This window comes from Pleurodeles waltl, chromosome 7, assembly GCF_031143425.1.
Source record: "Pleurodeles waltl isolate 20211129_DDA chromosome 7, aPleWal1.hap1.20221129, whole genome shotgun sequence".
In the NCBI taxonomy this organism is placed as follows: domain Eukaryota; kingdom Metazoa; phylum Chordata; class Amphibia; order Caudata; family Salamandridae; genus Pleurodeles; species Pleurodeles waltl.
In genome coordinates, this window is record NC_090446.1 from 1496521823 (window position 1) to 1496548880 (window position 27058).

Here is a 27058-nt window from a genome sequence, read left to right on the forward strand (position 1 = left end):
AAGTGGTCCCGCTGGTAACTATCTCTATACTACTATACTCTTTGAGGAGAAGTTTATACAGATAGAGAGAAATGGCGAAGCAAACAATCTCAATACCAGATGGGTTAGTTCCTGGTTAATAAAAACCCCGCTAACATGGCAAAAGGGGATGCTGTCTTTGCCACAAATTTCTAACCTCCTCACTGATTTTGTCCAATTGACACCCAGTTCCAATAACACAATTGACAACAGTGATATGAATCACACTATACAAACTTGTACACAAGATGTAATGACAGATAATAAGGAAAGAATAGACCTCAAGGAAAACATTGAATTTATAGCACTGTCAGCCAAGAATGACAAAATGACCTCAAAATTCGAAAATTTACCTGATGTATATGAGGTCAAGGACATAAATGGCAAAAAAAGTGATTTCACCAAAAAAGTCACTTATTGGAAGTATCCCAACGATAAATTCAACTGCGATTTGTGTGGAGACATAATGGGCACATTTAAAGAACCAAAGAAACATGTCTCCAATAAACATAAGGGATTCAGCCTGAAAACCTACTGCTGTAAATGTGATAAAGAGGCTGAATATCACAATATTGCATGTCATTATGCAAAATGGAAAGGTAGACCCAAAAAAGGAGAGCCTCAGTTCGTCTGTAGCTGCTGTGACCTCCAATTCGTAACCAAAATTGGGATGTTGCAGCACATTCGGGATGAGCATCCAAGAGCTCAAAATGATGCTAGATTGGCAGCTCTAGCTAACAGCAAACCAGCAAAACTTTGGTCACAAGAAGAATTATTGCTGCTGGCGGAACTAGAAAAAGTATACGAAAACAAAAGAAACATTAATGCGCTTCTGGTTCCTCACTTTAACAACAAAAATAGAAAACAAATTGCAGAAAAAAGGAAGGGATCGAAGAGATAGAAGGAAAAAACTGGCAATGGGTGCAGAGCAGTCATCCAATAATTCTGATAATGACACCAATGATGAACCTGAGATATCAAAAACAACAACGAAAGAAAGGCGCAAAGACTTTATTAACAGAAAAGAGCGCCCAAAATCATCAATTTCCTTGATTTAAGTGACAGAATATCAGAAGCCCAAAGATACTCAAAAAATGTGCAGCATCACGAAGCTGCTTTGCACTTACTAGAAAAAATTGTAAGCTACATTTCTGAAAACACCAATGATATCAATCCGAGACCAGTCAGTTATAACCAACAACAAATAGAAACTGGCAATGAACATATGAATACTGCTGAAGATGAGCAACAGAGCACCCCAATTGAAAACAAAATATCAAAAAAAGATATGCGAAATAAAGAACTCAATAAATCGCACAGAAAAAGATACGCCAAAGCAAAGGGCAGCTATAAAGAAGGCAATGTATAAGAAAGACAAGAAAAAGATTGCCAGAATAGTTACTGGTGGTGCAGAAGATGCCACCTGCCAAATCAGTTCTGACGTTATCTTTGAATACTATGAAAATATTATCAAGACAGAAAACAATAAAAATCCCAAATTCCCACAAATAGTCAAGATACAAGAAGATTGGGATTTTGAAAATGTATGTAAACACATCACACTGCTTGAAGTATCAAGTGCGTTTGAAGAATCCAATTTAAACAAAGCAGTGGGGCCTGACAATATTGGCCTGAATGACTCATTCAAAGTACACAATAAAGAGCAAAGAATGCTGCCCAGAATACTATATACTTGGTTGAATACCAGGAAGGTTCCAGATTGCATTGCATTGGTTCTAGCCAATGTAACATCCTTATCCATCCAGAGAACCATCATGTCAGACAAATGGGCCTTAAAATTCATTAATTTCCTCCCTGGCTCATTTTCCCTACATGAGAGCAACTGTCAGGGGATCATCCTACACTCTGGCTGCAAGAAGTTGAACTTCGTGTGGCGTGGTTGGATGCCGACGAGCATGGTGGTATCGGGCTAAGGCCCCTGTGATGGTTGTAGGCCTGAAGCCCCTTATGAGACATTAATACAGCGAGCCTTGTAGTGCATTAGGAGGGATCCTTACCGGCAGGCACATTGGAGCGCCCCTAGCATGAACAGCCTGATCTCTGGGATCTCTCTTGCTGAGGGTGAGGAAGCACTGTTAAAACCATCTGAAGACAGCAGGCCCAGGAGTATCACAGAGATGAGAGCCACGCTAATCCCCACCAGCCAACTACCCACTACATCTGTGAATCATCTCTGGAGCATGGAGGACTGGGAAATTGCCACTGGGACTCCACGGAAATTACTGCATCCACCAAACTGTAGACACTGGTGTAAAACTCCTCCCAGGAGGCCTGAGACCTTTGCTCTGGGGAGAAGAGACTGGATGTGAGATCCCAATTCCTACGGCCACGACTGCAACACGACTGCAACACACTGTGCGTAAATGGGAGTGGTCCATCACTGGGGGAGTGGGAAGTAGAGTGGCCATCTTGGATTCTCCACCTCTCCTCTTGGTGGCCATTCCTGGGGTGATCTATCCAACAGGAGTAGGAATGCTTTGCCATCCCCCGCTTGAGGCATCTCCCTGTAGGATTCATCACAGCATAGCATTACACTCACTGCCCCCCCAAATTATCCTCTGGTAGCTTGGCACAGAGCAGGCAGGCTTAATTTAGAAGGCAATGTATAAAGTATTTGTGCAATAACTCATACAGTAACACAGTAACAACACCACAAAAAAGTACTCTGCACTAGTTTAGGAAAATAGATAATATTTAGCTGAATAAAATAAGACCAAAATGACAACAATTCAATATGCACAAGTCAAGATATCACCTTTTAAAGGTTTAAATGAGTCTCAATCCTTAAGAATCAGTGGTTGTATCCATTTAACACACAGTACCTGGGATGCATCAAAAATAATGACACACTGGGGCTGCAGAGGAGGAGATGTGTTGAAAAATAAGGCGCTGCGTCAGATTTTCCGGCACGGCAAAGACGATGTGTTGTTTCCTTCCACGATGTAAGGTGATGCATTGATTTCCAGAAGCGATGCCTTGGTGTGTCACTGTGATGTGGGGATATTTTGATGCCCAGGGATGATGCACTGAAAATCCTTGATGCACTGATAGAAGGGGCAGGCGCTGTGTCGATCCAGTAGGCGATGCAGCGATTTTTCAGCTATGAGGCGCTGTTTCGATTTCTGCAGGCGTTGCGTCAATTTTCTGACACATAGGGATTTTCTTCTCTTGGGTGAAGTTTTTGTGGCCCTGAGTCTTCAGAACAGGTGGCAAGCTCAACTCAAGCCTTTGGAGAGCACATGTGGGGAAGGCAAAGTCCTTCCAGCAGAGTCAGGGGCCAGCAGGCAGCAGGGCAACAAGCAGGGCAGCAGTACTTCTCAGCAAAGCAGTCCAGATGAGTCCTTTGGGCAGCCAGGCAGTCCCTCTGACAGAGGCCCGTTGCAGGTCCAGAAGTGTCTGATTTGGTGTGGTCAGAGACCCAGTATATATACCCAAAAATGCTTTTGAAGTGGGGAAAACTTTTGAAGTGCCCAAGGTCCCCTTTCAACCCAGCCCTGTCTGTCAGGCTCCTTGTGGGGGTTATCAGTCCTTTGTGTGGGGTCAGGCCACTGGCATTTGAAGTGCAAGTAAGAGCCCCTCCACCTTTCCATTCTAGCGAGACCGGTTCGGTATGCAGATGAATGCAGATGTGACTGAGTGTCCTGTGTTTATGGCTGTCTGGGGGGATTGTACAAGGGGAGCTGTCAACCAGCACAGCACAGACATAGATTGGAGACAGGCTGTAAGACACAGAAGGCAGTAAGTGCAGGGAAATGCCCACGTTCTAAAAGTGGCATTTCTAAAATAGTAATATTAAATCCAACGTCACCAGTAAGCAGGATTTTTTATTACCATTCTGGGCATACTAAACATGACAGGGCTACTCCTTTCAGATCAGAATCTACCACTTTAAAGTATATAAGGACAGTTCTAATGCTGGCCTATGAGAGGAGCAGGCCTCTCAGTAGCGAAAAACCAGTTTGTGAGTTTTTCATACCAAGACAGGTAAAACACATAAGTACATGTCCTGTCTGTTACTGACATAGCACCCTGCCCTACTGGTTACCTAAGGCCTACCTTTGGGTTGACCTATATGTAGAAAAAGGGGTGTTAAGGCTTGGCAAGTAGTTTTAATGCCAAGTCCAAGTGGCAGTGAAACCGCACACACAGGCCTTGCAATTGCAGGCCTATGACATGGTTAAGGGGCTACTTATGTGGGTGACACAATCAGTGCTGCAGACCCACTAGTGACATTCAATTTATAGGCCCTGGGCACATCTAGTGCACTTTACTAGGGACTTTCAAGTAAATTAAATATGCCAGGAGCCAATGTTACCATGTTTAGGGGAGAGAGCACAAGCACTTTAACATTGGTCAGCAGTGGTAAAGTGTGCAGAGTCCTAAAACCAGCTAAAACAGGATCGGAAAAATGGAGGGAGGCAGGCAAAACGTTGGGGGATGACCACCCTAAGGCTGTCAGGTCTAACAAACCCCTTGTTAACTTTGGCCCCAGAGAGTCCCACTTGGGAGAGGGAAGTCTTGGTAAGTCACATATTCTGGCCTCAAGACAGCATGTGAAGTTCCTGGGAATCCCTCATGTCGCTGGACTCGAAATCCAAACACCCCAGGCAATTAAAGTTTTCAGAGATGGTGGCCAGGAAGGAGAAATCAAAAGCCTCAGGGGACAGTATGGCAGAGGAGGTACCAACAACGGTGTGTGATACTGTTCTGGCCACTTTGCTGAAAGAACAGGCTGACATCAAACTCTCATTGGGGCAGTCAATGATGCAATCATGACCACTTCCATTGAGGTGCAATGCTGCAAGAAGATATGAACAATTTCCAGTCTAAAATGAATACTTTAGAAGAGGGTGCCAGATGTGGAGGTCAGGTGGGACGCTCACCCTGATTGGGGATTATCAATCTGGGAAATTCGCAGGAAAGCTATAGACTTGGAAGGTAGGAGTCAGAGGAATAATGTGCACATTTCTGGGGTGCTGGAGAACAAGGAAAAGGATAATGTTGTGGACTTCATACCTAAGTGGCTTCCGAATCTTTTCAACATTACCTTTAACCCTCTCCTGTAGCTCCAGATGACTCATAGGGTGTGTTTGTGCAAACCAACCTCACAATCAAGGCCATGGCAAATCCTTGCCTTCTTCTTACGACACCAGCAAGCCTGGCAAATCCTGACCACAGTGAAACAACATGGACTTTCTACTTTTGTTAATCACCAAATTCGCCTTTTACCAGCCTTTTTATTTGAAACAAACATAAAGTTGAACCAATTCTTGAAACTGAGCCCTCGACTGAGAGATAAAAAATTAAATATGGTTTGATGGAACCTGCAAGAATGCTAATTCATATGGAAGGCCGGACATGGGACTGTGACGAACTAGATGACCTGGAACAATGGCTACGTGAACTGAATGGAAAAGACGCAACTCAAATGAATTCTGCCTCCCCGGAGGCCCCTCCAGCTCGAACTGGTGATGAAGCAGCTGCACTAGAGAAGGAGCCCGCTGAGGAATGCCAGAGCATGAACAAGGTGACATGGAGATGGGGAATTACTCCTAAAACAGGGCACCAGGAGGCACAAAATAATAGAGAGAGGTCCCAATCTCCCTTCAAACCATAAAGTGTGATTCTCTGCTATCCTGGGACCTTGCTTTATTAATACTGGGTAGGGTTGGGATGAATTGTCTTCCCGGTGTGCACGGCTTCCTATGGACTCCGACCTACATAGAGTGCTGGTGGGACACCAGTGCTAATAGCCCCTGTGGCTGGCTGTAGGGAAGGTGTGCCAATAATTAGTTCTATGGAGGCAAAAAAGTAAGGGTGGAATGCAATGTTTACGTTGGTTTTGACTCCAGCTTTATTAATCTTGTGCTGTGCAGGGGCTGCTACCAAAACCTCGGGCCCAGTTGCTCCAACATATTTATGATTTTGACCCAATGCCATTTTATCATTGGCTGGGGCATCCAGGGTGGGAGGAAGTTGGGGTTAATAGACTGTTCCCTTCACTTTTGTTTTGTCCCACATTTTTTGAGGGTGAATTACTGTGATTGATTCCCATTACTGTTATGGAAATTATGTTTTCCTCAGTGTTTCTTGAGAGTTTTAGTGTCTTGGTAATGAGTGGCTTAGAGCCAGGCCCCTCTGGTCTGGCTTTCTTTGCAGCCCCCAAAGGTCCAGTTGGTTGGCTGGTGGACATTGTATCTTCACTCCCTGACTCGATTTTCAGCACGGGGACTGTGGATACTGTCCTCAGCACTTGACAGTGTTTTCAGATCAGCTTCATCCGGTCATCTACTCCTGCAGTACGCAAGGGCCACATCCTTAGGTGTGCACATAAGGACGCCCTATCCTCCACTCTAAACTACCTCCGACTGCCACCAGATCTATTTTTGTGGAAGCCATCCCTCCACTAATAGTACATTTACTAGATCCCAACAACATCTACTTGGTATCACACTACTATATTGCATTTGCCCCTTTCTTTCTAGTTCCTGGTGAGCTAGCTCTTGGGTGTTGGACAGAGAAACAGGGGGCAGCTGGGATGCTCACATTGCTCTCCCTTAATCTTAATGGTTTTAAGCACCATGTGAAGTGCAAAAAAGTGCTATCCTTCCTCAGACATCTCATACCCGACATTGCATTTATCCAGGAAGCCCATCTGATAGAAATGTTGTGACAACTTATGCAGGAAATGGGTGGGGCGTTTCTGACTGCACAACAGGCTGTTCAACAGACTGCCTCCCTTAGCCGCAGGACTAGAGGTGCAGCAATATTCTTTCATCAGAACTTACCGGTAGGAGGCTGGCCTGGTTTGTAGTGGGTACCTAAGTTACTTACACCTTATACCAGGTCCAGTTATCCCTTATTAATGACATTTAGGCAGTGTTGTAGCAGCTTAGGCTGCCTAAAGGTAGCTGTGGCAGAGCAGCTTAGGCTGAACTAGGAGACGTACAAAGCTCCTGCAATACCACTATAGTTACACAGTTCTTATACACAATAAAAGACAATACTCAGTGTTACCAAAAATAAAGGTACTTGATTTTAGTGACACAAGGCCAAAAATAACTCAGAAGCAATACTCCTTCTGGAGGTAAGTATTATACACAATATATACACTAGTAACCAAAATCAGGTAAGTAAACAGTCATAGAATAGTGCAAACAGTAGAAAATACAATAGATTGCAATAGGTCTAGGGGCAACACAAACCATATACTAAAATAGTGGAATGAGAATCACGAATTCCCCTCTAGGCAAGTGTAGTGTGTAGAGGGGCACTGGGAGTGTAAGAAAACATCAAAGGTAAGTAAAGTACCCCACCCCAGAGCCCAGGAAAGCAGGAGTAAAGTACAGCAAGTTTCCTCAGAAGAAGAGTACAGAAGAGCACCAAAGGAGATGGCTGCAGGTTCCTGCTTGGTTCAGGTGATGTCCCACGTCGAGTTGTTGGATGCAGGCTTTTTGCATCGCTGGATTCTGCCAACAAGCCTTGGTTCACGCACGTATTCAGTTTGCGTCAAAATGGAGCTGCCTGGACCCAGGAGGGACCTGGGGGTATCAACTCGGACTGAGGAGACAGAGGGGGCTCTCAGCACTTCAGAGAGCCCACAGAAGACCAGGCAGCACCCACGGGGACAAAGAAGATGCAAAGTGCGGTCGTCGCAGCACTACAAAGGAAGGTCCCATGCCTCCGGAAACAACTCAGTGAGTTGTGCGTCGCAGGATGGAGTGCTGGGGACCTGGGCTACACTGTGCAAGAAGGATTCTTGGAAGAAGTGCACAGAAGCCCAAGGAGCTGGAGAAGACGCGGTGCATAGGGGTAATGTCACAGCACGAGGAGGCAAGCTCTTACCTCCACCAAATTTGAACAGCTGGACCTTAGGACAGTCTGGGTCACGTCGGTCCACAAGCTGTGTTCCAAGGAGCACGCTTGTCGTCAGGAGAGGAGTCCCAGAGTATCGGTCCTCATCGCAGAAGGGTGCCTGCAGAAGCAGGGATGTGACTCCATCACTCCACGGGTGATTCCTTCGGTTCTTCTGGTGCAGGATGAAGACAGGCAGTCCTCAGAGCGTGCACACCTTGGAAACTGTTGCAAATGCTGGATGGAGCTGAAGTTGCAGTTCACAGGAGTCGTCCTGGATACTTTGTTGCAGTTACAGCGGTTCTTGGAGCAGTCTGCGGTTGATCCTACAGTCAGAAGCTGAAGCAGAGGATGCAGAGGATTCCTGGAGAAGGCTTGTAAGCTGAATCTGAGCAAACACCCAGAGGAGAGACCCTAACTAGCCCTAAGAGGGGAATTGGCTACCTTTACAGGTATACACCTATCAGGAGGGGTCTCTGACGTCACCTGCTGGCACTGGCCACTCAGAAGTCTCCAGAGTGTCCCCACACCTTGGAATCCAAGATGGCTAACCCCAAGGACAAACTGGAGGAACTCTGGGTGCCACCCCTGGGGTGGTGATGGACAGGGGAGTGGTCACTCCCCTTTCCTTTGTCCAGTTTTGCACCAGAGCAGGGACTGGGGGTCCCTGAACGGGTGTAGACTGGCTTATGCAAGGAGGGCACCATCTGTGCCTTTCAAAGCATTTCCAGAGCCTCTGGGAGGCTACCCCTCCCATGCCTGTAACACCTATTTCCAAAGGGAGACGGTGTAACATCCACCTCCCAAAGGAAATGCATTGTTCTGCCAACCTGGGATTGAGCTGCTCAGTCCCCAGGAGGGCAGACACCTGTCTGTGAGGTGGCAGCAGCTGGGGCTGCAGTGGAAACCTCAGAGAGCTGGTTTGGCAGTACTGGGGGTCCATGGTGGAGCCCCCAGGGTTCATGGAATTGGCTCCCCAATACCAGAGTTGGAATGGGGGGAAATTCCATGATCTTAGACACCTCACATGGCCTTATTCAGAGTTACCATTGCGAATCTACATATGTGTATTGACATGTATGTAGTGCACGCGTGTAATGGTATCCCCGCACTCACGAAGTCCGGGGAATTGGCCCTGGACAATGTGGGGGCACCTTTGCTAGTGCAAGGGTGCACTCACACACAGTAACTTTGCACCTAGCCTTCAGTAAATGAAGGTTAGACATATAGGTGACTTATAAGTTACTTAAGTGCGGTGAAAATGGCTGTGAAATAGTGTGTGCACTATTTCACTCAGGCTGCATTGGCAGTCCTAAAGAAAGGTTTGCCTGAGCTCCTTATGGTTGGCAAAAGAAATGCTGCATCACATAAGGATCTCCTGGAACCCCAATGCCCTGGGTACCTAGGTACCATATACTAGGGACTTATAAGGGGGGTCCAATGTGCCAGTTAGAATTGAATATGGAGTCGCTAAACTATAGTGACAAATTTGGTAAGTAGAGAGAGCAGAAGCACTGGAGTTCTGGTTAGCAGAACTTCAGTGACACAGTTAAGCATACTGACAACACACACATAGGCCACAAACTATGATCACTGGGGTCCTGCCTAGCAGGATCCCAGTGAGACAGAAAAAACCCACAGACAAACAGGCCAAAAATGGGGGTAACCATGCTAGAAAGAGGCTACTTTCTCACATTACCACATAAATTGCTGCCCCTGGGTTGATGAAAAAGGTAGATATGTCTTATTGAAGATATAGGTGTAAAACATATACCTCGTTGTTGGCACTGTCTATGCCCTGTTTGGTGATACTTTTATTTTCCAAAGCGAAGTCGAAGGTGGTGGTCAGGGTGGGGGGGGGGGCTACAGTGTTGTAATTGATCCAATTATTGACAGATCTGGGAAGCCTGACACCATGCATGGTAGGAATTGTTTTTACCTCTGTGACCTAATATCCAACTTCGCTTTGGTAGATCCATGGAGGTTAATACATCTGGGAGGGAATGATTACACCTTTACATCTTGCATCCATGGGACCAGTACCTGGATAGATTACTTCTTTGCATCAGTGGCCACTGTGAGACATTTTAGGGAGGTGCGATTATACCAGGGGGAGTCTCGCACCATGACATGATGGGTCTTACACTCAATCTCATGGTCCCACGCCCTCCTGGTCCATGGTTTATGACTATGGGCCTCATTACGACCCTGGCGGCCGGCGGTAAGCTGGCGGTAATACCGCCAATAGGCTGGCGGTGTTTCGCCAGCTATTATAGCCACGGCCATACCGCCGGCCCCTCCAACATACCGCCAGGCTTCCGCCTGGCGGTTATAATCCTCAGGGCAGCGGTGCAAGCACTGCTGCCCTGGGGATTATGAGTCTCCGACCGCCAGCCTGGCCACGGCAGTAAACGCCGCCATGGAAAGGCTGGCGGTAAGGGGGACTTGAGGTGCCCCTGGGGGCCCCTGCACTGCCCATGCACTTGGCATGGGCAGTGCAGGGGCCCCCAGGCATAGCCCCGTCGCACATTTCACTGCCCGAATTTCGGGCAGTGAAATGCACAACGGGTGATACTGCACCCGCTGCACATCAGCATTGACTACGGATCTATTACGAGCTGGCTGCAATGTTGATGTGACTTTTCTGCTGGGCCAGCGGACGGAAACACTGTTACCGTCTGCTGGCCCAGCGGAAAAATCATAATAGGGAGCCAAGAATACCGCTGGCACTGGCAGTATTCTGGCTTCCCCAGCCTCGGCGGTCTTTTAAAAAGACCGCTGAGGTTGTAATGAGGGCCTATGTCTCTTTACAAGGACCCTAGGGTACAATGATTGCTCTCCCTCGTTTAATGTTTCATGGACAAGAATGTAGGCTTGGTCCATTCCCCATTGATGTTGTTGGGGGCAAGGAAGGCATGTCTGGCCAACTGTACAGGGCTTCGGTGTTGATCAAAAGCTGAGCAGCCACACACAACAGTCTCTAGAACATAAAATTGACATCCTCACTTCATATTATACTTGTCTCCTCACACGGGAATACTCCGGGAGTTGACAAAGGCCAAATATGACCTGAGTGTGTTGTACACAACACAGGCTGAAAGAGACTTGTTTCTCCGACAGAGGCATTACAAGAGGAGGGAAAAGGCAGGACACTTATTAGCCACCCAGCTGAAACAGATGGAGGCTAGTAGGACCATTCCCATGAGTGGAGGGTAGACATTCTGACACATCCTTGTGATATTATTCAGGAGTTTCATGACTTCTATAAAGTGTTATATCAGTCAGAGTCCCCGGTGGACCAAAGAGAAGAAACAGCTTTATGGCTAAGCTGGGAGTGATGTGTCTCTCAGATGCGCAACCAGCCCTTTTGGACTCGGACATCACCTAGGGGAAGGTGTTACAGGCGAATGATGTGGGAAAGCATTGAAGGAGGACGGATTACCGGTGGAAGTTTATAAAATCACTAAAACCCTGTTTGCTACCTTATGTAACGTCTTTCAGGAAACACTTGATACTGGCAGTCTAACTCCTAACTTCAATGAGGCGGGGATTGTTCTAATTCCTAAGCCAGACAGAGACTACCTGGAATGTGCCAACTACAGGCTGATTTCTTTTACCAATGTAGATGCCAAGATATTGGTCAAAATCTTTGCAACTCAACTACGGAAATGTATTACAACTTTAGTTCATCCTAGCCAAGTGGGCCTTGTCCCGGGTGACAATTCTACTAATCATCTCAGACTTTTCTCTGGCAAGTCAAGGATGATGGGGATGAGAAGGTACTCCTTCCACTGGATGCTGAGAAGACATTTGATAGGGTTGAATTGGGGTATCTTCTTTGTACCATACTTAGAGTGGGTTTTGGCCCTAATTTTCTGATGTGGGTACAAAGCATGTATCAGAACTTGGCAGCAGTGGTCAATCCTGGGTGAGTCACCTCTTCCCAATTATCTATAGGGAGCAGTATGTAGCAAGGCTACCCTCTGGCTCCACTGCTATTTCTTCTCATGCAAGAGCCACTGGCTATAGCTCTTTGCCAGGAGGAGGAGATCACTGGCATAGGAGCAGATGCGGGAGAACACAGGGCTTTTTTCTATCCCAGCAGTGTTTTCTTAACACTATCACATCCCCAGACCACAACACCAAAACTGGTGGCTCTCAAGGTTCTTGGGGCATCGTATTAACTGGTCTAAATGCAAAGCCCTACCCTGATGCACATCACAACACCAGCCTCAAAGGGTGGCTTGTCATCTCAATGGAAATGTCAGCGCTTGAAGCACCTGGGAATTTACGTCAACAGAGAGCTGGTGACTATGGTACTTGACAATGGATCCCCACTGATAAAGAAGACAATGGTGGATTTTAAGAGGTGGGAACATCTACAGCTCTCTCTATGGGGAGGGTACCGGTGGTGACAATGAACATTGAACCTAGGATTAATTATGTTTTTGGGATGTTGCCTGGAATTCTATCTAAGACCTTTCTACAGCAGATAGAGAAAAATATGGATAGCTCACCAGCTGGCTCCCTCAGTTTACATGATAAGGATCCCCGGGAGACACCATTGTGGCTTCCACTAGAGTGTCAACTTTAAGGTACGGAAGATGATTTGGTGGTATACTACACCAAACCCATTAAGGGAGCATTTCTTGGCGCACAAATGCCCCCTTGCATCTAAAATCGACGCGAGGATGCATTTTTGCACTAAGAAATAAAGCTTAAAGTCAGCAGAACATGATTAGTGAGCATGAGCATCACTCGTGCTTGCCAAATATGCTCTTGTGATAGGATTTTTGTCCCCAGTTTACACAAGTAGGATTAATTGGGTAATTATCAGTAATTCACATGGAAGAGTAATGTGAAATTACCGAAAGTACTCTGAATGCTCTTGCATAATTGAATTCCACCCAGGCCCAGTGTTTTCACTCTATTGCTGTTTGTGTGCTGCCTAAATACTGTACACATTGCCTCTAAGTTAAGCCTGACCACTTTTGTGCCAAGCTACCAGAGGGTTAAGCACAGGTTAATTTAGGGACTTTTTGTGGTTCATCCTGACAGGGATTGCGGTTGTTATTTGAGACCAATAGCCTTATTCCTGACACCAATGTTATCGTCGCAGCCCAAAATCTTTTGACTATGTCCATCTATCTAGGAGAAGATTGTTTCCTGGTGTGATGCTCGTCACATGACTCTCTGTAGGCCAAACTATTGGATGGGTTATTGTTTGTTTTACTGTTGCCATTGCAGTGGGCACAGTGACAGGTTATCTATTGGCCTGTTTGGCCTTTCTGTGTTTACCTGATATCTCTGTTTAAATCCCTGTTGTGATGCGCTTTGTAGGAGGCTGGCCTGGTTTGTAGTGGGTACCTTGGGTACTTACACCTTATACCAGGTCCAGTTATCCCTTATTAGTGAAGTGGAGTAATGTTCTAGCAGCTTAGGCTGATAGAGGTAGCTATATCAGAGCAGCCTAAGCTGAACTAGGGGACATGCAAAGCTCATGCAATACCACTTATAGTTACACAGTACTTATACACAAGTTAAAACAATAATCAGTGTTACCAAAAATAAAGGTATTTATTTGGGTGACACAGTACCAAAAATATCTTAGAGGCAATACTCCTTCTGGAGGTAAGTATTATACACAATATATACACTAGACACCAAAATTAGACAAGGAAATACTCATATAACAAGGCAAACAACAGGAAATGCTATAGAATGCAATGGGAGAAAATAGGTCTACGGGCACCACAAACCATATACTAAGAAGGTGGAATGCGAATCACGAATTCCCCCCTAGACAAGTGTAGTGTGTGCAGAATCACTGGGTGAGTAAGAATACAGTAAAGGTAAGTACATTACCCCACCCCAGAGCCCAGAAAAGCAGGAGTAAAGTACTGCAAGTTTCCTTAGTACCCACTACACCTCGTGATTGGGATTTTGCAGCAACCAACCAAGTCTGCAAAGAACAACTGCTGAATTCCTGGACCTGAAGACCTGCAAGAGAAGGAGACCAAGTCCAGAAGTCGAAAGAAGTTCCAGGAAGGACAGGAGCCCCTGCCAACCCAGAAGAGGGTGAAAAAGAAGAGTCCCTGGTTAGTCAAAGACTGCAGAAATGCACCCTATGAAGATGCCAGCGGGTTCCTGCATGATGCAAAGGATGTCCCAAGATCGTTGCAGATGAGATTTCGTGTTGGAAGTCACCAACAAGCCTTGGCTACGACAAAGGTTTGTTTTGAGTATAAATGGCGCTGGATGGACCCAGGAGGGACCTGTGGGCCTCAACTCTGTGTGAGGAGGAAGAGGGGGCTCTCAGCACTTTAGAGAGTCCTCAGGATGCCAGCCATCACCCCTTGGAGTCACAGGATCTGGGAACAAAGGAGGGCAAAACACAGTTGATCCAGCACAACAAAAGAAGGTTCCACGTTGCCGGAGAAAAACTCAGTGAGTTGAGCATCACAGGATGTAGTGCTAGGGGCCTGGGCCAGGCTGTGCACGAAGGAATTTTGCAAATAGTGCACAGCGGCCTCAGGAGGTGAAGAAGACGCAGTACACAGGGGTACCATCGCTCTCTGGGAAGGCAAGGTCTTACCCCCTCCAAATTGAGTCAGCAGGACCTCAGGACAGTCTATGTCGAAGATGTCCACCCTCTGTGTCCTTAGGAGCACGCTCGTTGCTGTGAGAGGAGTCCAAGGGTACCGGTCGTTGTCTTGGAAGGTGCCTGCTGGAGCAGAGGAGTGACTCTGTCACCCCACAGGAGATTTTTTCGGTCCTTCTGGTGCAGGATGAAGACAGGGAGTCATCAGAGCCTGCACACCATGGAAACTGTTGCAGTTGCTGACTTGGAGCTGAGGTTGCTGAAGAAAAGTATCTCTTGTAGATACTTTGTTGCAGTTACAGCGTTTCTTGGAGCAGGCTGCGGTTGATCAGAGGTGAGAGGATGCGGAAGTTGTTACAGAGGATTCCTGAAGGAAACTTGCAAGCAGAATCTGAAGAGAACCCACAGGAGAGACCCTAAATAGCCCTGAGAGGGGGATTGGCTACCTTATCAGGTATGGACCTATCAGGATGGGTGTCTGACGTCACCTGCTGGCACTGGCCACTAAGAGCCCTCCAGAGTTCCCCCACACCTTGCAAAGCAAGATGGCTGAAGTGTGGGGCACACTGGAGGAGCGCTGGGCACCACCGTTAGGGTGGTGATGGACAGGGGAGTGGTCACTCCCCTTTTCTTTGTCCAGTTTCGCGCCAGAGCAGGGGACAAAGAGTCTCTGAACCGGTGTAGACTAGCGTATGCAAGGGGTGCACCATCTGTGCCCTTCAAAGCATTTCAAGAGGCTGGGGGAGGCTACCCCTCCCCAGCCTGTAACACCTATTTCCAAAGGGAGAGGGTGTAACACCCTGCTCTCAGAGGAAATGCTTTGTTCTGCCTTCCTGGGACTGGGCTGCCCAGACCCCAGGAGGGCAGAACCCTGTCTGTGAGCTGGCAGCAGCTGTAGCTGCAGTGCAAGCCTCAGAGAGCTGGTTTGGCAGTACTGAGTGTCCATAGTGGAGCCCCCAGGATGCATGGAATTGGCTCCCCAAGACCAGATTTGGAATGGGGGGACAATTCCATGATCTTAGACATGTTACATGGCCATATTCGGAGTTACCATTGTGAAGCTACATATAGGTATTGACCTATATGTAGTGCACACGTGTAATAGCGTCCCCGCACTCACAAAGTCCCAGGAAATGGCCCTGAACTATGTGGGGGCACCTTTGCTAGTGCAAGGGTGTGCTCACACTTAGTAACTTTGCACCTAACCTTCAGCAAGTCAAGGTTAGACATATAAGTGACTTATAAGTTACTTAAGTGCAGTGAAAATGGCTGTGAAATAACGTGTGCGTTATTTCACGCAGGCTGCAATGGCAGCCCTATGCAAGGGTTTGTCTGAGCTTCCTATGGGTGGCAAAAGAAATGCTGCAGCCCATATGGATCTCCTGGAACCACAATGTCCTGGGTACCTAGGTACCATATACTAGGGACTTATAAGGGGGGTCTAGTGTAATATTTCTGGCAAGGACACATAAATGCATTATCCATATACTAGTCTCTTTCTGATGGGAAACCTCATTACACCTTTATTAACCACAATTAGTCACACATTCATCAAGGATCCGATGCCCATTACAGACACTTATTGCCCACCAATGGGTTTAGTATGTACAATTCTTTACACAATGTTACCTACAAACTGCATATTTGACTTGACTTGTTAATTTCCTAATGCTGCTGTTGTACGACACAGAATAATAATTGATTCAGGAAAGCAAAGAGTATCAGCGTGCAGAGGTATGATGTAAAAGACAAAAAGGGAGTGGCCACTGAGAGCACAATGGACAAATAAGGTGAGGTCCTAATAACAAAAGAGTGTATCGCTGATGTTGCAACCCTCAAATTTCATATGGATCCCACAAAAATCTTGAGTGATGGAAACCATCACGTCACAAGAGGCCCAACATGAGACACTGAGGACACAGGCCTCCATGAGGAGTGACCAGGGAAGTAAAGACTGGAGATAACTGACTTAGGGCCTGATTTAGGTTTGATAGATGGGTTACTCCATCACAAATATGATGGATATCCTGTTTGCCTTATAAGAAATGCCATAGATTACAATACACTTATCATAAAGCAGACAGGAAAACCATCACATCTGTGATGGATCAACCCATCAACCAAACTCTGAATCAGGCCCATAGATTGGTTATTTCGAGTTAGTGCAATGAGAGATATTTGCAAACAGTTGTCATCTGTCCCATCTGTGCTATTTAGCGCGTATACCTAAGTATATACTTTAAATAAGGTGGACGGGCTATGCACCACAGCCAGGGTTGTTTGCTTGTGACTCTGATGTTTGCTTATGATTCACTGTTGAGAACAACAGGTAGTCTTCCATCTGTGTCATGCCCCTCGATGTAAAAATATCCTTTCTCTTTCCATCCTTCACCTGGAGCACCTTAACAAAGCACATCCATTCATTATTAGGGCGTGTTTGTTCTTCCAAAGGACCTTTACATGACATTATCCGCATGCCCTTTGTGGTCTTCACAGAAGGTGGCAAAGCAGGAGCACCAGCAACTGTTCACCCACTCGCACCCTTGCAGACCAACATATGGGGGCATATTTGGAATGTGATCAAGATGTTACTCACAGCATCTATCCTCCTAACACATTTGTGAGAATGATGGTAAAGTATGGGAGCCATACTCCATGTGTAATGATGGATTGATCTGCTTCTTCCCACAGGCTATCAGAAATCAGCCCGTTACCTGAAATGCGACACCTGTACTCCTTCCGACTGCAACTTGCCGATCGACTGTCCAAGTACGTTCTGTTACTTATAACACTGACAGGAACATTATAGAGCTAACCAGTGCTTAATTTGTGCTTGTTGTTTCCGGTGCGGAGCGCCGGCACTTATTTTTGAGGGCCGGGGCTTATTCTTCTGCCTCAAGCATTTGCTGCGAGCAAAAGACACATATGGGAAAGACGGAGGAAGGGAAAAACGAAAAAGCATCACAATGGGAGATAGCAGAAAGCTGCAAGAGTGAGCTGAAGGGGCAGGGAGTGGCTGTAAATGGATTCAAGAGGCCCGAGATGGCTTCAGTATTACGCTGCCTCAGTATTCAGTGCTGGCAGATTTAATTACAGCAGCCTCGTGTTTAAGAGGAGGGCTTTGAGCACCGGCACCTTTTTATTTATAAATTAAGCACTGGAGCCAACAGACCAAGAGAAGCAAACTCAGGGGCTGATTCACAAAGTATTTTCCAAGTGGAAGTGTGACTTATGCCTGGGAAAATCAAAAGGTTCCTCCTCCGGATTCACAAACCATGAAGTCAGTGTAAAGTAAAGCAATAGATGATTACATATATGGTTTATGTGTAGACTTTCCACTGACAGTTTTCAACTTCAGTTATACCAGTTTACATTTCTAAAGGTATGTTAGATGTATTGTACTTCATTGTATTGCACCATTTGCATAACTATTACTACCCCTAGGTGGGGTGCTGAAGTCTTATCTGGAAGTGTGTTGTTTTTATTTTGAGCTCATGAAGCCGTTGATTCCATGTCATCTATCATGACCACCGAAGTACATATGATGTTGTGCGACATAGCACTTCGTGGTGTGATGGGAAAGGGTGTGTCAAAGATTGACACACATTTTTATAATTTGTATTATATTGGGAGTTCTGATTAGCTTGGCAGATCCCCTTACTGTGTTGGTAGTTTTTCTTTTAATGTACTCGATCTGATTTCCCATGCTGGTTTTGGCAGGATATCATCAACTTTGTGTCCTAAGGGATGCAGGTGAGGTGACAAGAGTGGATAAATAGTGAGTGGGAAGAAAAGATCTGCATGGATAGACTGCTACACTCCTCCCTCCTGTGTTTGCCATTATGAGGCATCATGGAGGGATTTGCCAAGATGCATTGCGTTATCATCATTCTTGTTTTTATTATTAAGCTTGGGTGAATGCCACGTGACTCTTAGTGGAAATTAAGCGAAGTTCCCAAATAATTATGAGAAATTATGGATTGGTATGCAAAATGGCAATCTGACATTTTGCGCTTTTTGTAGTGCAAATTGTGCCATTGCCTCTATTTTCGGCATAAGGAAACAATCCACACTAGATACAATAGCACCAAATCACACTTGACGTGAAACAAATTTGCTTGAGTTCATTTCATTCATGTTGCTTCCGTGCTCGAGTGAATGAAATCTCACTTACACAACATGGTTTAATGGCGTAATCTCAGGCATTTTGCGTTGCAATCAGAAAGCAAAATACTGGAAAATGTGCAAGATAATGCAGTGGAAATGAGATTTCACCCAGGCCTAGTTATTATAGGATATCAGTGCTTAGAGTATGCGACTCTTTGGGACCTTCAAGGTATGTTAGAGCCCCTCCGGTGACCAGCAATTTGTGGCAGATCTCTTTGGTCTTGGCAGACCTGTCTGGTAATCAATCAATCAAAAAAATGTGTAGAGCGCGCTACTCACCCGTGAGGGTCTCAAGGCGCTGTAATTATTAAGTGGTTAGTTAAACGGGCTACTATTTCTTGTATCTGTACCATCCAGTTGCCAGCAAGGTTCTACAGGTCCTTTCATATATCAATGTCCCGTTGATGATGAAGAACCAGGTAGTAAATCTGTATAGGATATTATATGGTGAAATGGATTACATCAAATTGAGAATGGGAGGACTGTCCTGACGTCTAGTATCACTGTCTTCCTTCTTGGTTGAGGGTAGGTGGTAGATATTGTTTGATGTATCTGTAATGTACGGGGGAGGGGCTATGTTTAGATCCCTCTATGTCATTAGGCAGGATGGAGATCTTGGTGCTGAGTGACTGGCATCAGGTGCTCTCTGGGAGGAAGGCCGAGACTTGCTGCAACATTTTGGATTCATTGAATTTTGGGCAGGGGTGACTGGTGACATTCGAAGTGGTGCTGTCTAAAAGTTTGTTATGACTTTTACATAGCGAGCGCAGGGAGAAGGTTTAATGGATAAATGTGAGAAATAGGGGTGCCCCCCAAGCAAAAGTTGAGAAAAGATTGTCAAATTGTGCATTTTAAAGTAAATCAAAATAAAGAATTTAGGTCCATATTTATACTTTTTTAACGCAGTTTTGCAGCAAAAAGTTTAGCACTGGCTTGCATCATTTCACAACGCCAGTCGGGTGCTGTATTTATTGAATGGCGCTAGCTGGTGCTAAACTCTGGCTAGCTTCTTTTTTTTAAACGCTAGCCTGGTTAGAGGCAAATAAATGCCTCTAACCAAACCAGTACCATTTCCTGGCACGCAACCACCAAAATCATGACTTCTGTCTTAGGAAAGACAGGAGTCATGCCCACCACCCCAGTGGCCAGCACAGGGGACAAGTGCCCCCTGGGCATTGCTATTGCACCCTGTGCCATGCAGGGGGCTCCAGGTTAGGGACCCCGATGGCAAAAAAATATATAGAAAATAAATTCTTACCTGGACTTACCTAGGATGGGGTCCCCCATCCTCCGGTGTCCCACTGGTGGGGGTTTTCCTGAGGCTTGGGTAGGGCACCTGTGGACCTATTCCGTGGTGCTTACCCAAGGAAATTGGTCCACAGGTCCCCTAATGCCTGGTCTGACCCAGGCGTTAAAAAATAGTGCTAAGCAAGCTTACCACCATTATTTATCCCCTCCTCACACCTGTGCATCATTTTAGCACAAGGGGATAACTATGGGGCTAAGGGAATAGCACAATGTTTTGGATGGGGAAGCCTACCTTGCATCTCATTGACGCAAGGTAGGTTCACTCATTCAAAAAATGGTGCAAACTCCTATATATTGACGTTAGATGTGTCTAATGTCAAAATATAAATATGGAGTTAGTTTGAGACAAATGTGCGTGAAAACAATTATGCAAATGCAGCACAAAAAAAGTATAAATATGGGCCTTAGTGAGAAAGCAAGATGATTCATAAAGCACTTTTGAATGCATAGTCTTAAAATATTTAAACACATTAAAAACTGCCCCACATCTTCCTGCATCAATATGCTCAACAGTTACTGTGGTGTGCTAACTGTACAGTGTGACAACGTTTGGCCTTTTTTTAGGTGTGTGGTTGCCCAGTGTCTTGCACCGTGTACAGCATCACCTATGGAAGGAAATGCTCTAACCAGGCTGGGGAAGCACCTGCAGCTGCTGGCTGCAATCAGTCATACAGAAATATCTACAAACAGGGTTTTAATTGGTATGAAAAAAGCAGGGGTCTCTCAAATGGGCGTGGCTTAAACATGTAAACTACATTTCTGTGATTCTCATAGAGTGCCAATTGACTGGTATTTTGGTTTCTCTCAGAGCTTTCTGTTATTGCATCCAGACATATAATGCAACTGACATACACCTAGAACCTGCCAAGACTACTTGCTTTGTCAATGGTTGTTAGCTGCCTCCCCCAGACAAACAGTGCACTCACTCACATGTAAGCACTTTATTTTCTTTTACTTTCACCTTGTTATATTTTAACAATTGCGTACATCCTTCAATTGCAGCTGGAATTTGTGACCATTGCTCATGTGTACATCCTTCACACACATATACACTGAGGCCCATAATTATACTTTTTTTGCGCCACCTTTTGACGCAAAAACGGCACAAACTTACAAAATACAAGTATATTTTGTAAGCTTGCGCCGCTTTTGCGTCAAAAAATGACGCAAATGCGGCACTAAAAAAGTATCAATATGGGCCAGAATTTCAATTGCAGCTGGAATTTGTGACCATTGCGGTGCGTGTTCTGCAGAGAGCCCTTCAGCCTCAGCACCAGAGCTCCCAACCGCAGCTCTTCATAAACACCCGGTGCGAAGTATGAACTACAGAAGACTGATAAGTTCAATGCTAAAAACACAGAAACACGGCATGGTAGCTATAGCTAGCACTCTTGGGGAATACAAGATTAAATAAAATGTGAAACAGAGGCAGGCACTAAATCGCTGACATGCATTACCTTAATGTTTTTAACATGCATTACCTTGGCGATCAAGCAGTGTGTTTGGCATTAATGTTAACAGCATGAAAACAGGGTCAAACAGGGACCTATTTTAATATGTTTTAATGTTTTTTTACATTTCCTGGTATTCCACAAATCAGGACACAATAAGTACATATTTCTACCTTTGCGCTCGCTTCCCTCTAGAGGTGAGGATCTTTGGATCAACTTTGCCAGGGAGCAAAAGCCGTGAGTATCTGTATACTTACAACACACTAATCCAATCAAATTACAAGCCTGTTGCACCTTCTCCACTTAGCGCCATGATGTGTATTTACTGGCATGCCTGGTGCTATGCAGCCCCTGCCAATGAAAGCACATCAGGTACCACTGTTTTGCTCTGTGTTTGCCACTGAACAGGCTAGGTGTTGTAGTTTGCTCTGCCACCGTTTACCAAGCATTCTTTTGGACCACCTTTGCTAGGGGACCAGACACACAGAGGCTCCACTTCTAAAGGAGCCAGTGACTTACAGCCTTGGTCTGGTGTATCATAGTGGGGAGGTCAGCGTGACCAGGCGTCTCAGCACAATATACCAACGTTTAGAACGCGTACCATTACCAAGAACAAGGTGCCACATCTCACCGTGCTCTCATCCAGGCCTCTTTCGAGCAAGCTATATGTGAATGAGCCATTATATATTGACCTCTAGTTTACTGGGTTAGATGGGTCAAGATTATTCTCCTTGAGGAGTGTTCTTAAGTAAGAGGTTTTCAGCTCAAATTGCAAAGATTCTAGTCCCAAGTGCTAGTTGGGAGGCTTCTACCTGAGTGTCCTGCACACATTTTGTGAAAGATAGGTTTCAACATATTAAGGGTGCCAGGTCTTAGAATTCTTTATCAGGGAGGGCGTTAACGATCGGGATAGATGGGCGGTATCCGGTCTGGTTTGTCACTGATGTACGTTTCTGTTCTTAATTTTTTTGATTAGTCACATAGAGATTGTGTCACAGAAGCCTTGTAGTCCTTTGGTCTTTGTGTAAATTCTGTTGGAATATTATGGAGTTCCTTTAGTGAGCAGTCAGCATCAGTTATGCAGGTGGAGGTCTGTAGTCTAGGCATGGGGTCCTCTTCTTAAAGTTAATCCTGATAGTGGTCTTTAGGCACATCTGGTTGTTGAGTGAGTACTTAGGTACATCCTAAGGTCACATGCTGTTCGTTTGAAGAGGTTGTGTCGTTATGGGAGGCCTAATTGTTTCCATTATCTCTGTATGGAGTAGAGCTTAATTTGAGCCGGTGCTCGGAATGGATGCGCAATTGTCAACACCGGCACTTATGACAGTCTGCCAAATGGTGGCGCTGTACAACTAATTTACAGCTGAATAGAACAACAGTTATTTATTAATTTAATATACATGCAAGTGACTAATATCTGCCTCCCAATGCATTTTTATAGCTTTGGGTACCTGGAGTCATCTGCATTGTCACACTTGTAGGGGTGTGATGGTTAGAAGTTGTGTTGCTTCTGTCATTGCCCGCGCTGGCAGGGACAGTGGGTGGTGCAAGCCGCAGTGGCCTCCTGGGAAGGGCAAATTAAGCACTGATGTGAGGTTGTTGTTTATAGCTGTTGCTGTGTTGGAGGTGTTTTAGGCTTGCATATTTGATCACCTGCAACATTTTGGGCCCAATTCACAAAGCCACTTACAGCCATAAACCTAGGTTTACGCTTGTAACTGGCTCCATTAATGGCGAATAGATGTCCACAAAAGGATACCTGCCAGGAGTAGATGGTTTTACCACAAGTGTGCATTATTACTCAGTAGTAAGCTCCACACAAGGGGTGGAAGATACAAGGCACCGTTTGCCCTGTAAGTTTGTGTACCTTTGGGGTTTTGGGCATTTAATAACTCTTATACAATTCTTCTTCCCAAAAAAACGTCAAGAGGTTTACTCAAACAATGGGTAGAAGTAACTTTTTTTCAGGGTGGAAAGAGGAGTGGACCATCCCTAACATTAGTTGGGATTTCGGCGGCACAGAAGAACGGGTTTCTCAATTAATAAAAATGTTTTCCCTTGGACAAAAAAAAAAAAAAAGAAATTGTGCATTTGCACGGGAGGCTTCCTTTCTACTCCGAATAATGGTAAACTATATTCCATTATGCGTTTTGGAAATGGCAGACTTTTGATAAATTACAGGACTGACTCAGTAGCTCACTTGTAAAGCCGTGACTGGCATAAAAATTCCAACTGCAAAGTTCTTCACCAGTGAAAAATATTACTCAGTTGAGTGCTGATTTTCAATTCCCTTTGTGAGTTGGCCCATTACGTAAATGTGATGAAGGCACACTCAGTCGTAACATAGGGCCATATGTAAGAACACTTTTGCCCATAGACACAGAATGGGTAAAAACCTTTACTACATCTGGCCCATAGTCCTGAGTCATAAATACAGCAGGATCTATTTAAAAAGAAAAGTTGTTCATAAGCGTATGTTTATGACTGAATGGACCTCACTTACACCTGCAAGGAAGTTCCACATGTATTCCTGGCATGCATAAGCCCATTTACCCGTGTGGAGATGTTTTCCATGAATGAGGAGTTCTCCCTAACCATAAATGCCATTCCAGGGGTGGGAACTGAGTACTCCAAAGCATGGTTATCCTTGGAGTTGTGTGTATGCCCATGTCTGTTTGTCAGCATTCTGAAACTCTCAAGGGAAACGATCATCTCCTGATTTTCTAGGAACATAGGAGAAATGTTTCCAAGGGGAAAAAGATTTTCCATGTGGAGAAAAAAAAAACATAGAAAAAGTAGATTTGCAGGGGTGATCCTGTTCCTCTTGTGTAGAGTTCTGCACAGCAAAACAATATCAGATGACTGTCCCTGAAGTATGCATGGAAATCTGCACCTGGTGCAACTTTCCACGCAAACTCCTGGGAATGTTTGAGAATTCCCGAAAGATGTAAATCTGCAATTGCATGTAAGGGTAAATCTCTTTGGGAATTGGATGAAAGCGTGGCAATAGTTTAGAAAAACACCCCAGATTATTTTTAAATTACTTGGTGTTGGAAGAGGACACATTAAAGAGAAAGATATTTGTTGAAACAAAGTACTGGAATTGTTTTTTAACTCGTCTGTGCATTGCACAATGTTTAAGGCATGCAACATATGCGATTTTTAAAAGGCCTACGCTGGGTTTAACCGTGAATTCCATACACTCACATGCACATTATGGCCACACTCAGCTATAAAGTATTTATATTTTAATTTACACCTGTTTACTGTATTGGGCCTTAAGTAATTGTAAGAAAGGTTGTGACATATCTTTGGATAGATTTCGGCCAGTCTTGTTCACTTTAAACGTTCCATATGATTACTTCATTCTTTTCTGTTGCTTATTAAGGCTGTCCTTTTTTGAGTCAAAATTTTATTTCAATAAAACATTAGTGAAATATTTCATATTTACCCGGGAATGCTCAGGAGAAAGCCTAAAGATCCAGGAGAGATATATTAGTCTAAAAAGAAAAAAGCATGCTTTAGGATAAACTTGGATGTCAGTCTTGCAGCGAAACCCTAGATAGCTCTCTATAGAATCTGAAGGGGACAACTTAAAATGTCTTAATTATATATATTCTACTCACTATTGTTCAATCTTCACAATTCAAGTCTACTAAAAAAGTTTGAATTCTCACAAGTCCATTCTACTAATGATGTTTCAATTATCCCAATTTCATTCTACTAACAAAGATTAAAAGTTGTCCACCCTTTCTTCATATTAATAGGAAACATTATATCATGCCTTACCATTAAAGCCCAAAGACTTCAGCCATTCCGGTTTTGCTTTTAATTCTGCGTTGTTTTCTAATTTTGAAGTTCGTGATTACCACCTCGACGAGTATGACAAAGTGAACTTAAGATGTCTACTCCACTACCAGATTGAATTTGAAGAAGGAGATGAGCTTGTGTATGCCTGGAAATTTGCAAAGAATGTAAGTATGTTCTTCTGTGGAGTAGCAGAAGATGATTATGTTATGTGATGTTATTTCATGTTATGTAATTATAAGTTACATTGTCTAATGCTTGTCAAGCTGTTAGTGCTAAGAACTTTGTAAAATTTAAGTACAAAGGATCATACATACACATGGGGCAACCAAGAGAATACAAAGGTTTTTAGCTTCGTAGAAGTCATGTGGTTTGCAGCAAGTCGAATATTTCTCAGTGAGAGGGGAGTTAGACAAAGAGACAGTAGTCATAGAATATTTGCCACCAACAACATATATCAATATGCCTTTTCCTGATTCTTTGCTGTACACTAACATCTTTGCGATAAGAAAGCTGAGGCTAGTCAGATGTAGAGTGTGGTGTGTGGTGCATAGTTGCCTGGACTGTACCTGTAAGAGATTGGGTCACTGTTGGACGAGGATGGAGCTGTACTCATGTAGGAACCACAACTCTTGTCAGGGTAAAGTCACAAGCAAACACTTAAGTAACCTGTGCTCAACCCTCAGGTGGATTGGCACAGAGCAGTTAGGCTTAATGCAGAGGAAATATGTAAAGTATTTGTATAACACTTTGAACTGTAATAAAATAAAAACACTACACAAAAAAGGATCCAAAACCAAACTAGAAAAATAGAGTAAATACTACTAAAGAACAAAATGAGATAAATCTAATTATTAGAACTTATACTGTGTGAAATATGCAAATTTAAGATTTCAGTAAAAATAGCGCCAAAAAGCACAGAGCAGGAACCGTGGGTATCTGGTCAAGTCAGACCAGGACAAAGTCATATGTTCAGGCTGACCGCAAAGGAGCATGGTCTAGCTACAAGGACTCAGTTAGGCTCGCTGAACTAGAGTACCTTAATTCCTGGTTGCAGAGAGTTGTGAGGTCCAGCACAGAGGATGCGATGCTCACCCAAGGCATTATGTCGGTTCTGGTGAGCTGCGAAGCTGCAATGGTCCTGCATACATTTCGAGGATTCCGCCACCAAGGGCTTGCAATGTGAAGTTCAGTATCAAAGATGAATCACGCAGCCGGGGTGATGCGTTGGTTCAGGGGAACTGCAAGGCAGCAACGCGTCAACCTGCATCATTATCAAGGCAGCTGTTGATATGAGATTTGTAATGTAAGGGCCTGCGTTGGGAATGTGTCATGCCATGGCTGTTGTGATGAGGGCAGCAAAGTCGAAGTGAAGCCCTTGCGATGGAAGAACCCTCGCAGCAGAAGCTGTGCATCAGTTCTGCTTGGGGTTGCACCACACAGCAGAGGAGATGCACCGGTTTAGCTGGATCCACAGATGGGCTGGCAGAGCACCTTCAGGCCCACTTTCAAGGGTCCAGGACTGGGGTGGTACCACTTGGCAGGATAGAAATCACAGTTGCTGAGTCTAGGTGCTGGAAACAACAGACTAGCCCTTAGAGTCACTCTGGTGGTCCTGGGTTCAGATAGCAGGTTCAGTCCCTCTCACCTAGGCAAGAGAGCAGCAGGTCAGAACAGCAGGCAGCAGCCTTCAGGGTAGCAGTCCACGAGAGTGGCAGTCCTTTCAGCAACACAGCAGTCCTTCTTCCTGGCAGTCTTTCATAGGTCCAGAAGTGTACTAAAGAGTTGGCGCCTGAGGTCCAATATTTATACCAGGTGCTTCCTTTGAAGT